The sequence below is a fragment of the Eptesicus fuscus genome, chromosome 4 (assembly GCF_027574615.1).
Source record: "Eptesicus fuscus isolate TK198812 chromosome 4, DD_ASM_mEF_20220401, whole genome shotgun sequence".
Taxonomy (NCBI): Eukaryota; Metazoa; Chordata; class Mammalia; order Chiroptera; family Vespertilionidae; genus Eptesicus; species Eptesicus fuscus.
The window spans coordinates 63,911,060-63,923,416 of record NC_072476.1 but is presented as its reverse complement, the minus strand read 5'-3'; positions in this window follow the sequence as shown (position 1 = coordinate 63,923,416).

Genomic DNA, 12,357 nt, shown 5'->3' with positions numbered 1-12,357 from the left:
GGTCCAAGAAATAGATTGGCTGTTTTGTTGAGGGAGAAGTGTAAGGTTTTTATATCTATGATTTTGTAAGATATGAAACTTTAAAGACCATTCCTATCTAATGCCATAAGCCTTATAGTTTTGCACTGAAATTGAACTGAGAGTGGGTTGTACAAAATTTTGAAATATATTAGCATAGTGTGCATACATGTAAATATTCGAGAGTTACTGCAATGTATACGTATTGTGTATTTGAAAGCTGCTACTTTTGAAATACTAGAACGATTTTCTCTGCTTCCTTGATCAACGACTCTATCTGCTGACCCCTTAGTGTTTATATTGCTAAGGTGTCATGTTTTATTCTCTAAGAGTATATTCTGTAGTGTGTTTTTCTCTAGTTCTCCATGCGAAAATCTGATCTGTGTTATAAGTTTCTTGAGGGAAGAAACAATGAATGCCATAGGTTGCTTGGATGCCCTTTCATACACAGTAGATACTAAATAAATAAGATAATTTATTCCATATTTCTAAAGTTTTACATATTAATGGCTGTGCACATAATTTTATGATTTAGCTATTTTTGATCCACATTCTAATATTACCATCTGTCTTTTTAGTGCATTGGTATAGAAAAATGTAGTGTCTGAAATGACTCTACTATGCATTATGCTGTTTAATCAAGTATTCTGACTAATAAATATTTATTCTGAATATTATTCATGCATTAATACTTTTCAAGAAATTTTCCTGCTATGGCATGTGTTTTCATGCTAAATCTGAATTAAACAAAGTTAAACCTTAATGATTCAAGATACACCTCTTGAGCCTAGGTCAACCAAACTAGTAAAAGCCAGAAGTATCTGCTGATAGAGACTTCCTGTTTGTAGAATGACAGATAAGTAAGCTTCTAATTATGTGAACTGATTTAAAAGGCTACTAAGTGATACAGAAGATAAAAAATTCATATATGAGGTCATATTTTAGTTTTAAAATCTAGGAATTGATAGTCATTTTTTAATATTGTTCTAGAGCAAACAAGTAGCCCAAATTTTGGAGTTGCCCCATTCTACTGTGGGCAATAAATCTTCATGTATATGATTTTTTAGTTACTCGTCATATCTCTATTTTGCATACTACATTCTCTGCTTCATTTCTGAGAAGAAAAGGCAAGGGGTGGAAAAATGTTATCTAATAACTTAGTTTCTAGGGACAGACAGTAGTCTTGAAAATGGAGGCATCCATTTTGAGTCTGACCGCCTTGTAAAAGAGTTCACCCTCTGGGAGAGTAAGTGTCTGGATCCCCTACACATTCTCTCCTCATCCTCATGCAAATAGTCCTGAGTCTCCTGATGGACAAGAGAGAATCAAACCTGATCCAAGAACTTGTCCAACAAAGGTACAAATTCTCTTCAATATCTTGTCCTGACCATCCGCCTTACTCCTATGGGAACCCTTTGTGAATGAAATTAGCCCAAGAATTACTAACTCGGAAAGTGGAAATAACAGAGGGGTATTACAGTGCACACACATACCAATATTATCTATAATATTGGCAGGTTAAGTCAAGGTTTTCTTCCTTTAAAGCATAGAGGAGGATGACTGTGTAATCTCATTCTGTCAAAAATGCTGAAGATTTTCATACATCACTGTGTTTCAAAATAAATCACGTGCATAGTAGAGCTACATTAAACCAACATCCAGCACTGAATGTTTCTTCACCGAGTTGTGATACTTTTTTATCTCTTGAAATAAGAAACACATTTAACTTGGTTTCTGTGATCATCCTGGAAATAATGCTCCCTTGTTTTGGCATAAAGTAGAAACATACATTTTTAATCAAGAAGCATGCTTTTCATTGAGAGAGGGGGCTGCCGGCACCTCGGGCTGACTTTAAAGCGGTTTTGTAGAGTTGTGGCGGGCGGACATGGCCCACTTCATCCACAGCTCAGCGTACTCACTGCTGACATCAGGGCTGGCTTCAGACGAATGTTACAGAGTGAAGTTTCGCTCACTCCTGTCAAGCTTCCTCTCCCACCTCAGGATGAAAAAGAGAAATGGCATTTCTTTTAAGCATGGATGCCATGCTCAGATTATCCCACAGGCTTTATTTTTGACTTTTACCTCCTGCACTGCTAATGGGAAATTGCCAAAAGTGTTGACTCTCTCCTCCCCCGCATAAAAAAAAATTTTTTTTTAGCTAAATATGTACAAAAAGTTTTACTGAAATGTGCCAAGTCCCAGCTCTGTATTCCCTGATACTACACAAAGTGAGTTGTAATAAATATAGCATGAAATTCTGAAATTATTGAATGTGCCCATTTCTGTCTTTAAATACCATGAAAGACATAAGGGAATTCACAGTATGCTTCAAAGAAGGGAAAAACACCTCCTCCCAGGCTAATAAAGTTTGGTAGCTCGGGGTCACTTCCTAATAGGTGCTACTTCCTCTATTTTAATAAAGGTATTTTAACACCTGAATTCTATGCCAGATACCATTGTCATTTTTTCCACTGACTGGCTCAACTGGCTGCTGGTGGGGCCAGACACTCTTCAAACACTGCTGCTGAATGCCAAACATAACTAACATGCATATGGAAGAAGCCAGGGAAAGCAGCACCCCCTCATTATAGCCAAAGGCTCACAGTCCAGAGAGCTCACAGGAACTTCTGGGCTGGATGGGGTCAGGAAGCTCCTCAACCACGGATCCCTGAATTGGCAGCTATCCTTTCCCACCCCATCAACACACAGTCATTTTTTGCCTGCCAAATCCTTGTCCAACCCCAATTCAAATCTATTTATACTTGCCTTTCCTATTTCTGGGCTCAGATGTTAGCCCATACGGTGTGTTGACCGGCACTAAATGTTACTGTGAGAGACCAGTGTTTGCCAGCTTCCTTGGTTGCTGACAGCAGGGAGACAAAAGTTTTGAATATCTGGAGGGACCTGACTTAATCCTCTTAGCATAAACCTGGCCTCAGAGGGATGGCTGTGAGGTCCAACTTAAAAGCACCAAGTCTCCCAAAGTTGAAGAATTGAATAGGTGAAGAGCTGGTTCAAGCTGGACTTCTATGGGAACAATGGTGGAGCCCCACAGTGGTTTTCAAACTGTGGTGTGTGCAAGAATCACCCGAGGAACGAGTCAGGGGTGCAGGTTTGGGTCTCCCCTGTCGAGATTCTGATTCAGTTGGAGAGGAATGAGCCCACGCATCTGTTTTCAGTAAACTCTGCGGGTGATTGTGATGCAAGTGTTCTGAGGCCCCCACTTTCAGAAGCAATCCCAGGTCTACAATGTTCTCCCCCCAAAATACGAGGCCGAGTTTCCAGAGTAAGGGGATTAGCAACCTGATTTAAACACTTTAGTGTTGGAGTGCTTCTTTAATTCCAATTTATTCAAAGCGTTGGAACACTGAACTTTGTTGTAGAAGCTTTATTTAAAATTCTGAGGTAGAATAACCTTCTTTTCTGAGTTCAGTTTTAACAAGAAGTGTTATTTGAAGACTGTGGTCCTCGGTTTGTGAGGTCTCAGCATAAAAAGGAAATAAAACCCTACAAGTTGGACCTTCTTATGTAAAACTAGACCTCGTTCTTTTTAAGAGGTGTGACCTTGGATCATTAAAATTTTTCTGAAGAGAAGAAATCTGGGATAGATAGCTTTCCTGATAAAATGTGCAGTAGAAATGGTAAGCAGCTTATATAGCGCTCTATCCTTTATGCTGTTTTAAGAGAGTATTAAATGAAAAGGAATGTTTTAAAGTTATCTCAGCTGAATTCTGTGTAGAACAGAGTGAGCCATCCTCAGGGTGCATGACTTTTGATATATTCTCTTGCTTCACTATTTATGGACAACTTAAGAAAACATTGCTACTGTCCCTTTTGGGGGATTGGGGTAGGTGAGTGACTTCATGCTGTGCAACCACAAGACAAAAGACATAGTACATTTAAATAAAAACAAAATAAATTAGTTTTATTCATACAACAGTGCCAAGGAAAGTGAGTTCTTGGTTTCAGTCTGCAGTTTGTGGGTTTGTGCTTTGAGTAGAAAGGCACAAAAGTCAACACTAAGAAAAGGAGGTAAATGTTGATTGGATGAAGGGGAAGATGTGTGAGGATGTGAGCAGGGCAAACAGTAATGAGATACTAAAGAAGAACTGCCCAGACAACGTGGCTCAGTGGTTGAGCATCGACCTATGAACCAGGAGGTCACGGTTTGATTCCCGGTCAGGTCACATGCCCCAGGTGCAGGCTCAATCCCCAGTGTGGGCCAGCAGGAGGCAGCTGATCAATAATTCTTTCTCATCATTGATGTTTCTATCTCTCCCTCTCCCTTCCTCCCTGAAATCAATAAAAATATACTTAAAAAAAAAAAAGAACTTGAGTTTGGATGGATAGTTAAACCTAATGGTTGCTTTAGGAACTTTTATGATTAGGAAAGATAATGTGAAAAAAAAATTTTTTTTGAGAAAATAAGCATTTACATTAGTGAAGATATTAACTCACATGATGTAAATTTTATATTTTTGGATATATGCAAAATGTTAGATAGCTCTTAAGCAATAGGACAATACTACAGGAAAAAGGCTTTTGAGGATAAAAAGTACTCAAGTGTCCATATCAATCCATAGCTCTGTGCAGCACATTTCCCTTTTATTCTTTTCATACTCTTTTGATTTATAAAACAGTGCAAGGTACCAATCTGTCAATACATGTATTACATTGTGTGATGAAATTTGGCCAGAGAACAAGGTGCATCTGGGTAAAGAAAGGTGTTTTTAATGAAATGATAGGATATCTATTAGTGATAAAAACATAGTGTCTTCAATTACTATACTAACATCAACTGGAATAATAAAAACTGAAGACATAAATATTTTTATTAACGGAAATGTCACCCACTCCCCATCCCGAGGTGTGGAAAGAAATGAAAATAAATGACTTCTAGGCTTCTTAGTAGTTTTAAAGAAATATTTTGGATGATACAGTGTTATATATAATAAAAACTTCTTATACTTGATTATAATTCAAAATTAAACACATTTTCTCCATGTGATGCTATTCTTACCAAAGGCAATATACATGTAACGGCTAATAGGGGCTGTCTACCAATCAATTTACAGGTGTCAATAGATTTTCATTTTCAAAGCGAGTTTATGAAGTCAACAGTTCCTGGTCATTGCTGTGATGTTGTATGTGGCATCTGGTATGCAGTTTTTTCATAGTAACGGCCTCATTCTGCTATGGGCTATCACAAATACATCAAATATTTAAAGACACTCATTTTCCCTTCCATTTAGTGTGTATTATAAGATAGTTGGATACTCTACTAAAAGCATATCTCTCTGCCTTCATAAAGAGTTCTGGAAAGAAAGCAAAAGACATTTAAAGCATCAAAGAGGCTGATGAATAGGAATGCCAGGATATTCAAATACATTTAGAGACAGTATTGTCAAGCTTGTTTTCTGAGCCATGATACTAAAGATAGTAGGAGCCAGCAAAGAAAAGAACTCTGTAGAAATGCAAATCTCTTCAATGTTGAATCTATTAATCCATTGCACACTTTCTTCTGAATCATACTTACTCAGATGTACAGGCAACAAAAAGTATTTAGAATATTTGCATAATTTCAAACACCCAGTTCATAAATTATTTATTGGTTGTGGTCAAATGAATGTTAGCTATTTCATAATTATCTTTTGTGTAAAAGGTTGCATGGTTTACAAAAATATTTCAATGGCAATCGAATATCTGTAGCTTGCTTAAACAGTGCAAAAATAAATGGTACTTAATTATGTAGCACTGATGTACATTTTTCTCATGTTCACAAATTCTAAAAAAATAGACTTAATTTATAGATGTATTTTAAATGAACATCAGATATTTACAGTAAAATCATGGGATACACTATAGGATTAAGGCAAAGCATTAAGAAATAACATGACAGTGTCTGATGTAAATCAAATCATCAGGCAATTATTTGTCCTAGGACTTAGAATTATAAAGTCATAAACCACAGAAAAAGAAGCATCTTCAGGAATCACAAATTCAACATTTCATTTTGACAATTGAGAAAATCATGGCACATAGAATTTGATTGTCTCCCCAGAGATTGAAGAGGCAGGATGCTAACTATAGTGGCCAGGTTCATAATCCAAATAATTTCTCCCTATGCCACATCACAATTATCTTTTTGAACAATTGTATTCCTTTTCATGATCATAATTAAAATCTTAGGAAATTCTTGGAGCCTAGACACCCATATTTGAGTTTACTAGATCAACTGCAAAGACCAATATACTGGAGTAGCCCGGCCAGTGTGGATAAGTGGTTGAGTTTTGACCTATGAACCTGGAGGTCACAGTTCAATTCCCGGTCAGGGAAAATACCCAGGTTGTGGGCTCTATCCCCAATGTAGGGCATGCAGGAAGCAGCTGATCAGTGATTATCTCTCATCATTGATGTTTCTATCTCTCTCCCTCTCCCGTCTTCTCTGAAACCAATAAAAATATATTTTAAAAATATGCTGGAGTAAAGGGTAGGTGGTACAGATTACAGAAAAGTAATGTAAATGCAGGTTGTATCCCTGGAAGTTTGGTTGAGAGAAAGACAGAAATTCAAAATCTAGAAATAAATGAGTCACTTGAAGGATATACTTTTCATTATATGACCTGCTCTCTCCCAACTGCCCCCCTACCAGCCTGCTCACCCCCCCACACCCCTGCTGGCCTGCTCACCCCCAACTGCCCGCCCCCTCTAACCTGCTCTCCCCTAACAGCTATCCCCTGCCAGCCAGCTCACCCCCAACTGCCCCTCCTGCCAGCCTGGTTGCCCCCAACTTCCCCCCCTGCTGGCCTGCTTTCCCCCTACTGCCCCCCCCTGCCAGCCTGATTGCCCCTAACTGCCTCTGCCTTGGCCCCACTACCATGGCTTTGTCCGGAAAGTCTCCCGGAAGGTCTCCTGGTCAAATTAGCATATTACCCTTTTATTAGTATAGATAATTATCTTAAAGGTCCCACCTCCAATTATTCTCACATTGGTGGTGTGCTTCAACATATGAATTTTGAAGGGACACAATTTAGTTCATAATACAATGGAAATATAAAAATGCAGAAGTTATGAATCTGAATATCATAGTTTGATTATCAAGGTTTGTATTGTCACCTTGCTGTGAAACCAACACCCACAAAAATGTCAGAAACATACAATAAACATTTACTTCTGTCTAACATTTCTGCAAGAGGTTAGTTGTTGCAGGTCTGCTTCACATGTTGCATTCTGGAGCAGGAACAAGACTAGAGAGAGGCTAGAGAGATGCCTAGAGCACATAATTTAAGGAAGAACTCACTTTCAGAGTGGTTCAAGTATAGTTATGGTATTTGTATAACCCTGACAGTGACTGCCTTCTAAAATTTTGAGCCCTAAGCATCTTACTTGTCTGAGTCTAGTCCTAGCCCAAGCTGGAGAGTCAATAGCTACCTGTAAAATGTTCTTCTCATGTAAGTCAGAAGCTTTTAAAGGAGTGAATGGAAATACACAATGCCTCTTAAAGCCTAAGCAAGAACTAGCACTGTCATTTCCAAGCACATCAAGTTGGTGAAGGTGTGGGGACTACTTGCTATGGGAATACAGGATACAGGGCCAGGCCCTAGCTGGTGTGGCTCAGTTTGTTGGGCATCGTCCCATGAAGTGAAAGGTTTCTGGTTCAGTTCCTGGTCAGGGCACATGCCCAGGTCGTGGGCTTGATCTCCAATAGAAGGCATGCAGGAGGCAGACGACAGATGTTTTGCTCTCACATTGATATTTCTCTCTCTCTCCCTCTCCTTTCTTCTCTCTCTAAAAATCAATAAAAATATTTTTAAAGAAGATACAGGGCCAGATCCAAGTTTGATGAGGTGGAGAATAGTTTTCCCATGAAGATGGTGCTTTAATTATCCAATGGTGTATAACAAATCATGTTGATTAATTATGTTGACTGGGTTCAGTTGAGCAGTTTTACTGCTCCATGCAAGATAGCTGCCCACAATCATGTATATAGCTACATTCAGCTGGGAGCTCAATAAGGCTAGCCCAGTGGTCGGCAAACTCATTAGTCAACAGAGCCAAATATCAACAGTACAACGATTGAAATTTCTTTTGAGAGCAAAATTTTTTAAACTTAAACTATATAAGTAGGTACATTGTTATTAACTTAATTAGGGTACTCCTAAGCTGGCCTAAGAGCCACACTCAAGGGGCCAAAGAGTCGCATGTGGCTCTCGAGCCGCAGTTTGCCAACCACGGGGCTAGACCAAATAAGATGGTCTCTCAGCTTACATGGCCTTTCACCAGGTGATTCTCATAATTCAGTAATTTAGTATGAACTTCTCTACAGTAAAACAACTGATTCTCAAGAGGAAGTGTTTCAAGGATACAAGCACCAAAGTGCAAATCGAGTTTCTGCTCACATCACACTTGGTAATGTCCCATTGGCCAAAGCAAGTCATCTGGCTAAAATCAGAGTCAATATGGTAGGGGACTATACAGGAGGAGGAAACAATTGAGTTGTGGTTTATTAGGGACCACCCAAAGTAATCATGTACCACACACACTCTGGTTTTTAATGATTCACATCCATTCTATTTGCAAAATACACTTCTTTCTAAGACTTCCAAAGCCTAGTCCCATTTTGCTCTCAAACTCCGGCTTGAACTTCCTAATGTAATCATTTTAATGATTTAAATCAGGCACAGGTACAATGAGGTGTCTTGGCTGTGGTTCCTCAGTGTGGTTCAGATATAGTTGTGGTAGTTGTATAACCCTGACAGTGACTGCCTTGGCTATGGCTCCTAATAACTCCCTGGACGTTATTTCTCAGACATGGCTTCTTGCAAAGGCTTGTAAACTAAAAAGACAAGCTATCTGATGCACACACCGCCAAACTCAATGCTGAAACAGGGACAGGATAAAAACAATACAGGCTCCCATTTAAAAAAGAGAGGAATTGAAGACATGTAATAGTGATTGTCCATAGCAACTGGACAGATATTATTAGTTCCCCTTCTTCTGGGTTCAGGAACTTCTCCTTGAGTAGGATCTAATTATACTTCTTGGAAATGGTTCTCTAATTCATTGCTCATGATTTTACCCTCTCAGCTCTTGGATTTTTTTCTCTCATTTATCCTTATTTTTCCTTAATAAGTGGCATATGTTTGCAGTTGAGTAAATTTTCCAGCCTATTTCTTGCCTGCAGAGGTGGGGACCCAGGGACAACTTTTAATTTTGAATTATTTTTGACGTTAGCTCATTAAACTACTTTAAACAACTTACGGGTTTTCTATATATCAAACTATAATTTACTCAATTAGATAAAAACCAAATTTATAAATCTCTTCCAGACCAATCCCTCTCTAATTGAGGCTTCCTGCTATGGAACAATGCCCTAAAAATTCTTAGAAGTCATTTTGTCTATAAAACATTTCCTTAAATCTTTTAAGGTCTTAACAAAGGGTATTGCACCTTCATCTTTGATTTGATCTTGACCCCAAAGTCATGTTTTATGGTAGCACTCTATATTTTATCTTTGCCTTGAGATCAGATCTTACTTGAGAATTTTTTGCTGTCTGGAAAGGCTGAAAATAATAGAGTTTCATTTTCCCACCCATCAAGCTCTGGGTTGGAAAAATCCTCTCTAAATTCTGCTTGGAAATTGACCAATTCTATCTTTAGTTTGTATCTTTCTTGTAATACTTTATCAGGAGGCTAAATAGAGTCAACTGACATGTTCAACATTCTACAAGGAAATACCCACCAGATCTTTAAATATATTTTCTATTGCCAAAGTTATCACAGGCAACAATCTCATTTACCTTTGCACAATAAAAGGTGTCCCTTTCTCCAGCCTTCAATAGCACTTATTTCTCTTTCTTTTCTTTTCTTTCTTTCTTTCTTTCTTTCTTTCTTTCTCTCTTTCTTTCTTTCTTTCTTTCTTTGTCTTTCTTTATTTCTTTCTTCCTTCCTTCCTTCCTTCCTTCCTTCCTTCCTTCCTTCCTTCCTTCCTTCCTTCCTTCCTTCCTTTCTTCCTTCCTTTCTTTCTTTCTTCTTTCTTTCTCTTTCTTTCTTTCTTTCTTTCTTTCTTTCTTCCTCTCTTTCTCTCTCCTTCCTCCTTCCTTTCTTCTTCTTCTTTTTCTTTCTCCTTCCTTCCTTCCTTCCTTCCTTCCTTTTTTAGGTTTGTAAGGTTTATTAAATAGATGGGTGGAGAGGAAAGTGATGAGCAGCTACAAATTCAAGAAAAAGACTTTTGGTTATTAAAGTCATTCCAGGCCTGGTAGAAGGACATAGGGCTGGCTCTCTAAGGATACTGCTGTCAAGATGCAGAGCCAATTGAAATGCACCCCAAGCTTTCCCTCTGGTCTTTTGTGCAGAGTGAACAGTTGTTCCTGAGGCTTTGAGCAGGCAGTGGGGAAGAGCCCTGGTGAGGCTTCATGTGGGGACCTCCTTCTCAATTCTCTGTCCCTCTGGGATCCACAAAACACCACCAGGAGAATCTTGGTGAGAAATATCATGAAACCCAAGTCATCCTCAGGGTCACTGATGCATGGGGACTTTCTTCAACAATATCCCATCAAAGGCTGACCTGGGACCTCACAATCCAGGCTCTCCCTGAGGACAGCTCTCATATCCATGGCACAGCAGTCATATGACACTCCCAAAGGAACACAGTCTGAACCTCTGGACACAATGGGGGCACATCAGGCAGTGAGGTCAGAGTCCAGGGTGCCTTGACCAATGGCACAGGACAGCGACGGAGAGATAGCCAATACTGCGGAAAGGCGTGGATGTCTGAAGATTTTAGGAGATGACTTGGGATAACCCTTCCTGTTTTTCAAGTCTCTACTCTTTGCCACCTTTCAGGCCTCTCCTCACTTCCTGTCCCTAAGGTCAATGCCACATATTTTAGGTTTTTGTTATATAGAATCCCATCTCTGAAACCAATTTCTGTGTCAGCTATATGTTGCTCAAAAAAAAAAAAAAATTAAAACCACAAAACAAATAAACAACTACCTGAATTTAGTAGCTTATACAACAATGCTTTATTATTTGTACTGATTTTATAAGCAGTTTTTTTGTTTCGCATGGTGTAACTGAGTTAGTTAAGTAACTTCTTTAAGATGCCAGCCCGTCTAGTGCCAGGAAATCTAAGATGGCCTGTCTCCTTCCAGGGTTTCTCATTTAGTAGTTGTTTTGACTGAGTGTCTTTTTGGCATGGTGTCTGTATGATGGTTGCCTCTCATGGGGCAGAGTCCTAAAAGGAGGTGCCCCAATGTGCAAATGGTTAGCAGGCTTCTGCTTGCAGCTTAGTTGGTAATGTTCCATTAGCCAAAACAAGTCACAGAGCCATTACACAGGAACATTGAACATCTGGAAGGATGATTCATTAGGGGCGCCTGATGTAACAGTTTACCATAGATGTAGAAAGAGAAGGGAGTGAATATTTGCCAATCAATAATCTCACTTAACACAATTCATAAACTCTTGGACTTTTTTTTTTCTGAAGTTTTTTTCTGTTAGGTGCATTCTGACCATTTTACTGCATATTATAATTTTCATTGGAGCTGAGATTGGGCTACCTTATTAAAGAAGACCACATTTTATAATAATAAACCATCAGTCTTTGCTCACAGGACAAGAAGTCCTACATAAACATAGTCAAAGGTATCATTGCTTAATTCCTTCTTGATTGAGACTGAGTTAAGAAAAATTAACAACAACAAGGTTTGTAGATAACCGGTAGTTTGTAAATAATTTAATTATCATAGCAGTGAGTATCTTTGGTAACCCTAGTCACATTCCCTTGGCCACCTGTGACTGTAGGCCCCATTGCATTGCGTGGCACTTTGTGAGCCCAGACTTCTCTCTGAACGGCGGTGTCCTATCATAAGCACATTCTGTGTCTTTCAGCTTTTACCCGCTGGGCTTTCTCTGAAATGTGGCCTGAAAAGAGCACTGCTGAGAAGTGTGTGGTGTTAAGGGTGAGGTATGTATTGCCCTTGGAGACAACCCTTAAGCAGTCATCTTCGCTTCTTCAGGTGGACAGTGTTGGCAGGTATTCATGCTTCCCAGAGTTCCCAGCAGAAGTGAGCCCTGACAGACACAAGCTCACTAATAAGCTCTTGCACTTGTATTTTTTTACTTCCTTGCCTCTCCGCACTCCTTCACATCTGCTTACTTGGCTGACCTACTAATTAAACTACATGCTCTCATATGCTTGTCTCAGGCCCTGCTTTCAGTGGGACCAAATTAAGATATTCACTTTCCACAAATACATTAAAAGGACCAAAATTAGGTGATTTTTAGGTTTAATTTTAAAAACAATTTTATGCTTAATTCTGTTGTTATGTTTATCAT